At 33.7% G+C, this 5,860-nt stretch overlaps 1 long non-coding RNA gene across 1 annotated transcript; it reads right to left on the reverse strand.

Moving 5' to 3' along the window:
- Window positions 1–224: 224 nt before the first annotated feature.
- Window positions 225–1,359, reverse strand: LOC132286338 (uncharacterized). Its single transcript, XR_009472754.1, has 4 exons — window positions 1,318–1,359; window positions 504–560; window positions 352–429; window positions 225–274 (listed from the first exon to the last, which is right to left on the reverse strand). It is a non-coding gene; the product is annotated as an uncharacterized LOC132286338 (long non-coding RNA).
- Window positions 1,360–5,860: the final 4,501 nt, after the last annotated feature.

The raw sequence follows: 5,860 nt of genomic DNA on the forward strand, positions 1-5,860 counted from the left end.
TAACACAAACAAAGAATTCAATACAATACAGAAAAAATATCTGTTTCTTCATTCTTCTCCTCTCTTCACTTAGAAATTATTTGTTGGTTGAAGGTAGAGCCAACAGAGGAGATGAATCAATGTGCAGTTTATATCTATGTCATTGCAACCATAAGAAAAATATTCTGAATCAAAATTTTGAGTTTCAATATATATATATATATATATACACACACACGTCCATTACCAGCTCATAGAGCTCCTGTCCTCGCTCAGCCACACACTCGTAACATACCTAGTCATAAGCAAGCACAAATGCCTCAGCTCCATCAAACTAAAATTGACAACAAAAGAACATATTATGTTACCCACATCAAAGCTTTTGTTCCTTGCAGTTGAATCGTGCAATGCCTTCACACAGATATCAGCCACATCGGCACAGCTGATGCCCTACAATTATCATGGATGGTGTGAGCCCATGGTTAGGTCCAAAAGTGACTTGCAAAGAGTTTTTTTACCCTCACCTGAGAAATTCTGTTTCCTTGATCAAATATGAGAGCATGTTGCCCACCAGGTTCTTCCTGAAAGAACGAATCTCTTTACTTGCGCTGTCATGTTTTTTAGGGGAAATAATTATCAAACTCACTGGAAAATTATCAAGATTAAACATTTGGTTAACGTATTCTCACTATATAATATTCACAGAGAAAAAGGGTAGCACTAGGTATCAAGTTGAATGCAAGGGAATACAAAGCTGAATGCAAGGGACGTAATCTTTCTGCCCATAGGGCTCTTAGCAGAACATGGGTTTGAGCTGAAGACGGGTTTTACAGGCTCTAATTAACAATTGTAACCCCCATACTCGTAGATTATTGTGAACCATTACTGCCAGAAATACACTCATGTGGAATAAAGGACAATATCCAGAAGAAGACCCATCATTATTTGAACTTTTTCCTTATTTGGGGATGGGAGAGTGGGTTGAAGTGGAGATAGCAGTGAAGGAGAGGCCTTCCCCATTTGTGCTGTCACAGAAATTAATTCTGTGATTAAAGAAATATATTTATTACTTGGATAATGAGTTGGTTATTAGTACTCGAATATTCAAGTCATGACTTGGTCTACCATGTCAAAACCTGCCATTTTGACATAGATATCAGTACAGTGCCCAAGAATCCAATTGATTATGACCTGGCAAAAGACCTGTAATAATAAACTGACCAAAATTTCCGTCGTAATCAAAAAACATTTTTCCCCAAAAAAAGTAATAATTCAATATCAGTCAAGTTGCTCCTGAATATAGATCACAAACCAATCATGTTTGTGTAATAGATTTACCTTTAGGGGACCAGGGCGAATGATTGTGTACCCAAGGCCAAGGCCTGATCTTCTTAAGGATTCTTCCCCGGCCTAAAAGGAACACCGATAACACAGTCACTTTAAATGCAAACAACTTAAAGGTGAAGCAAAGGGAAGAAAGCTGGAGAAAGGGCCAACCTTCTTGGCTCTCAGGACCTGCTCCCTTCTGGTAGATTCTATTCCTAATCATGTACACGAAACTAAGATGAAGTCTGTTTCTTGCCCAGTCTGCAAACAAATGATTATCAGATTCCTTTTTCAGGGTGAGAGAGAAAATTTAGCAACTTGTAATTTCTATAGCAGGCACAGGAATTTTCCGCATTGTAGTTAACCAAAAAAGCAATAACGAACATAAGACGTGAAAAGACGGCTGCTTTTGTCTCACTAATTTCTCTTTTGGGACTCTTGTTATTGTACGGTAAATAATAATAATTTATTAGTAAAAAAATTTCTTTGTAGTCTCGGTAGGTTTATCACTTGAAGCATAAATAAATATCATGAGAATGAGAGCAAGTACAGCTCTCTATTCCAACATTCTCTCTCTTATTCTTTTTCTTTCTTCTTTCATCTTTATTGAAAAAACAACTTCATATACCAGATTTTTTTACTTAGGTGAAATACATCCTAGGCATCATTGAATTTCCTACTCAACTCAATAACTTTGTTCTAACTATTTGAGGTTGGCAACATAATTTTGTTTCGCTATCTTACTCAAGCGTAAGCCAAAATTTCAGTGAAGCTGCTAACTATCATGTCTTCACATTCCTCTTCACCAGGCAATACTATCTCTTTTCCTCACTGGTGCATGACCAGTCTTAGTTGATTTTCTTCTATGTGATCTCCAGTTATCCTCGTCTTAACACAGTTACCTCAGCATTTGCATTTTGACCATAATCATTTTATGAACAGTAATTTCTTAACCACCCAATATTTTGCAAAGATGGCCTAATAGTTGTTTAAAAAATTTCCTCACTTTTGAGTTATACATCAACCACACTGTATTCTGGAACACCTTGACTTATGTTTTAATTACACGAGCTACATCATCTTCACTCCTATATCCTCACTTGTATTCGTAGTTTTGCTAAAAGAACAAGGAGGAAGTCACAATGCATGGAATTGTTGATAAACAGTGTTTTCAGAAAATCGAAGTGAATTTTGAAATAGATGATTGTCCTCAAGTAGATTCAGCGTATGAAAAGTTCTAAATGAGAGTAGTCTGAATGGACGTCTTTGTTTTGAGAATAAGAGACGGCAAGACCGTGGGAATTAAAAAGAAAAAAAGAACTGAAAAGCATAGGGAACATTTTACTGTCGACTCAGATGAGTGTAGGTATGGAAACCCAGATTTACTAAACAGCCAACCTGTATATATGACCTAAATTGGTGTTGGATATTGATGATATTTAATTATGGATTTCGCATCTGTAGGTCATGGATGCCAAATATTCAAACTAATTGAAGTTGGAACCTTAAGTTTTCCAAATCAAACAAACAAAAAATATAAAGAACAACGCAAACAACGCACCTTATGAATATTGAGGGAATAAAATAATAAATAAATTATAATAAAAATTCCATTAATAAATAATTAAAATTATTTAACTCGTACATGGCTATCTTACTTTTCTATTAGGACTCTTAGTAGAAACACCCAGAGCAAGGATGCAAACTGAATTTTAACACTAACCAAGCTATTTTAGGATCCCATCCGCGTCAAGGAAAAGGGGAAAAAGAAAGATAAACCAAAAAAAAAAATCACGTATGCTTCAACTAATATTCCAGCCCGCGTAATAATCAAATAGAAAGTTTTTTATGGCCGGCCTGGTACGTAATGAATGACATCAATATATACATATAATATATACTTTAGATACATTTTGTATCTTTCACTGTGACGTCTTACATCACATCCAAAATAAGTTTCAATATGACGTTTTACATCATGCATCTTAGAGAAGAAGTTACTGATAATTAATATGTGTAGATAAATTTTGAAAATTACGAGTACTTTTTTGTTTCAGTTGTTTTGTAGTATACTTGATTTTGGAAGTGAACCAATTACTAGTTCTATATCATTTCTAGGCCCATGCATAAAGGATGAAACTAATTGAGTTTGTGTTATTATTATTATTGTTTTTATTATTTTATTAGATTAATTTGGATATTTGGGGCTTTGCCCCGACTAATTTCAAAGGACTTAGAAAGGGCGTCTCCTCACCTTGATTTGGGTAAGTTACTAAGTATGGTTGTGGAGGCATAGCCCCGAAGAATTGTTTACACTGAGTGAGAGTCAAACCTCATACCTAATTCTTCATGAGACACCACGGCCAAGTGACCAATGAGCCTTGGATTTTTTGTGTTACTTCTTCTTGTGGCATGGTGTGAACTATCGTGTGGACTTAACAAATCTTTTACCAAGAAGTTAACAATGAAATGATTGCTGATTTTTGTAACAGATGAAATATTTAGAGAAATGTGAACTACATCGCTTATGATTTGATCTTGATTAATTTATAGTTCATGAAGTAGAAAACTTTACATATTTTCCTGAATAGCTTATTTCAAAAGAGGTTCTGCTTTCTACTCCTTACTAAATTCTAATGTACTGTTAGTTATTATTATTAGGAGTATTATTTTCTTCTAGTTTGAAATACTTTCATTTGCTATATGAAGAGATTGCCTTATATTGCTCAAGTACTGAATATTGATACGAAAAACCTTTCTTATAGTCTTATAGTTGGGCCAATTTGGCATCCAAGACTAATGTCACGCCCCCGACTTGCAGAAAGGTAACTACTACATATAAGCGGCAGGAGAGCGTTGAGGAAAACTCATTTGCAAGGCAGGAGAATAATTGAGTTCTAGAGTCCTTTGAAAGATTGTGGAGGGTTGGAGAGGGTGAGAACTATAATATAAGAGAGATATTGTGTTGGTATGGGTAGAGAGGATTCTAGATCATAGTAGGGAGTTTTGTAGAAGGTAAGTAATTATAAGACATTTACGTAGAATGTTTTAAAAAGCAGGAGTTATATATATAGGGTGAGGGTGTCATTTGTAAACAAGTGAATAGAGTGTGAACCTAGAAAAAGAAAGCTTTCATTTTCAGTACAAAATTTAAAAAATTGCCTCAAACTTCAACATTTAAATGAGCTTGCAAGAGATTTTTGCATCAACAATTAATTGTTTTTGAACACTCCTAATATCTTAAACTCCATTAATCGATTCACCCCAGCATGAGTAGAAATTCGGTTAATTTTGTTCTTTATATTAAATTGTTTTGAATATATATCTTTCTAGAGTGTATATATATATATACATATATATATAGAAAGAGAGAGATATTTTTGGAATTAAATTAATTTACAAATAATAGAATATAAGGATTAAGGAAAGAAGAAAAAAACCATAAAACATATACATAATTTTATGAGAAAGGAGAAAAAAATTCAGGGGCACTTTCCATATTTTCATATAAAACATATATATTATTATAAAATATATATATATATATATATATATATATATATATATATATATAAAAGAGAGGAAGAAAATCCAGGGGCACTTAACTCCGTCCGTCCCTACCAGTTACTAATAAAGTTTGAGTCCTAATAATTGAATTAGAAATTTTTTTCCTTCTATTTTCTCACCATATCAAATAACAGAGTTGTTAAAAAAAAAAAAAAAAAAACCTACTAATATCAATTACGTACTAAAGCCCTAATAATTATATATATATATATACTACACATGGTTTAAATGTTCAAAAAAACTAATACACAGAATTTTTAATCATTTATAATTTTTTATAATGTAATTTTAAAAGTACAAAATTATATATATTTGGTGAATGGGTAAACTTGTATAAGATGGGCGCAGCAAGCCAACAGGAGAAATTCCTCATCTCAGCATTACTCTTCAACTTAATGGATGCATACCTGGCCCTGATACAACTTTTGATAAGACATTCCATGTATAGAGCAGTGGAAGACTTGTTCCTGAATGCTTTTGAATTCCTCTCTTGCCAAATGAAGTAAATTGCAGCAGAAATGAACTTATGTGAAATGAAATGATTATGTGACCATGTAATTGAGCACCGCTCTATGAACTCATTCCAGTTGCAAGACATAATGTTAAAGGGGAAACCAGCTGCATGTGGTATGAATTCCTATATGATACTACTAAATTTACACTTAAAGAATAAGTGATCAATTTTTTTTTTTAGATTAAAAGGTAAGCTTGTATAAATGAAAAATAATGTACAAGGTAGTCCTATAAGATAGGAACAACAAGCTGCACAAGGTAGCAGCACAATCCCAGCCAAATACAAATGGTAGGAACCAAACATAGCAAGCAAAATACATAGCAGGTTACAAAACTAGGCTTCTGCAAGTTCAAGCAAACCTAATGCGATATAAACATAAGAAGCAACCATCCAAGCAAGCATCCTCCAGTAGACATTTCTAAGCCAAGATTAAGTGACAGCTAGAGCCTGAGCACAGGCATTGCTGCATCCATC

Source organism: Cornus florida, unplaced genomic scaffold, assembly GCF_030987335.1.
Source record: "Cornus florida cultivar Cherokee Brave unplaced genomic scaffold, ASM3098733v1 CherokeeBrave_3.0.0_Hap2_Chr11, whole genome shotgun sequence".
Classification (NCBI taxonomy): Eukaryota; Viridiplantae; Streptophyta; class Magnoliopsida; order Cornales; family Cornaceae; genus Cornus; species Cornus florida.